This window comes from Ceratosolen solmsi, unplaced genomic scaffold, assembly GCF_000503995.2.
Source record: "Ceratosolen solmsi marchali unplaced genomic scaffold, CerSol_1.0 scaffold13, whole genome shotgun sequence".
Taxonomy (NCBI): Eukaryota; Metazoa; Arthropoda; class Insecta; order Hymenoptera; family Agaonidae; genus Ceratosolen; species Ceratosolen solmsi.
The window spans coordinates 7,627,480-7,628,952 of NW_011948418.1; the positions used below are offsets into that span (position 1 = coordinate 7,627,480).

Sequence of the window (1,473 nt, forward strand, 5' to 3'; positions counted from 1 at the left end):
AATAGATCTTTAATGTGAACTTACCATTGGCTTTGGCTTTCTAAAAAAATTTGTCTCCTATTGCCAGGGCCCAGGAAGCTATATTTTAAAAACTTCTAACGCGGCTAATACGAGATATTTTGGTAACCCTCTCGCATCCGAATAAGCAGTTCATACGTAAGCCGGCAGGCTTACCGAGGAGGTGGTAACCGTAACCGTAAGCAGGCGCCTTTTATTTTTGAACAACTTTAATTTTCTCATGTTGCGCGAAGAAATCTCGAAGAAGTCTTGCCTATACGGGGCACGCTATTAAAATGTGGCTATGTGGCACTCTTTTAACTTAGGACGAGCTGCATTAAAATTTATAAACGAGAAGGAGTATAGAGTTTTTTGCGGTACCGGATAATTATTTCACTAGCTAGGCCTGAGAACTTATCCCAAACACACGAAAAATTCTCAATTACGGAGGTGCATTCGTTTTAGCTATGGGGCCTTTTATAACAAAAGCCGTTCCACGCTCGCTAAGCAACTCGCTTCGGCGTTCCGTCGCTCCTTCGATTTCTTTCTCGTCCGTGCGCCTACTGCCGCGGTTAAAAATACGAGCGCATTATGCTGTGTAATTAGTTCGACATCGATTTTCCTGCCAACTTAACACGTACACGAGCGCGACACAAAATGAAAAAGCCCTCGTGTCACGGCTTTAGCACAAGCTGACGCAGTGATCGAACGCGCTCCTCAAAAACCTTTCCCGTTCACTTTCCAATTCAGCCGACGGATTCTTGAAATACTCGCTTAATGGAGCGATTGTAGCTACGAGACTCTCTTTCTCAAATGACCCAATAATGCGCGGAGTTGGGGCAATATTTGACCAGCTAATGCACAAAACGTAAAAGCGAAGTAGCGAGTTTCGTCGGCGGACAAAGGCCGGCACGCACTCGACTTCGTAAGCCACGCGGTGTAATAATTCTCGACGGCACCGATAATCCCAAGAGCCAGGATTTTTCCAGTACGATGTCGCGGCCCATCTAGCCGAAAGTCTCATCCCGCGACAGTCAAGGAATTCCCGATCCTCGTGGTGAACGCCGGATCGCACCGTTTTTCGCGAGCTCGCTATTGCGAGTCGTAAGGCGCACACTGGCAAATTTCTCTTCGACCTCACCTCGGCTAACGATAATTCGACCTCGTAATGTACTCGTATTTATCGACGTGAAGGGCGAGACTTTATTCTCCGAGTGAACGGAACCGCAGCCTCCGTAAAGTTGACTGCTCCGCGCTTTTGCTCGTGATATCGCGTCGTCGCCTCGGTCCTCCACCCGCGACGTATTAAACGAGCCTCTGTCTTCTTGGAAACGTGGCCCCGGTAATGGCAAATTTCTTACAATCTACGCCGTCGCCACCGCCGCATCTCAATTACCGCGTTTAATCTACGATTCTCGGACGCCCTTTACCTCTTCATCCCCCCCCCCCCCCCCCCCCCCCCCCCCCCCCCCCCCC

The 1,473-nt window shown here is 49.3% G+C and overlaps 1 protein-coding gene across 1 annotated transcript in view; it reads left to right on the forward strand.

Moving 5' to 3' along the window:
- LOC105360418 (uncharacterized) overlaps positions 1-1,473 on the forward strand; it is a 12,558-nt gene that overhangs the window by 10,267 nt on the left and 818 nt on the right. The window lies entirely within an intron of this gene.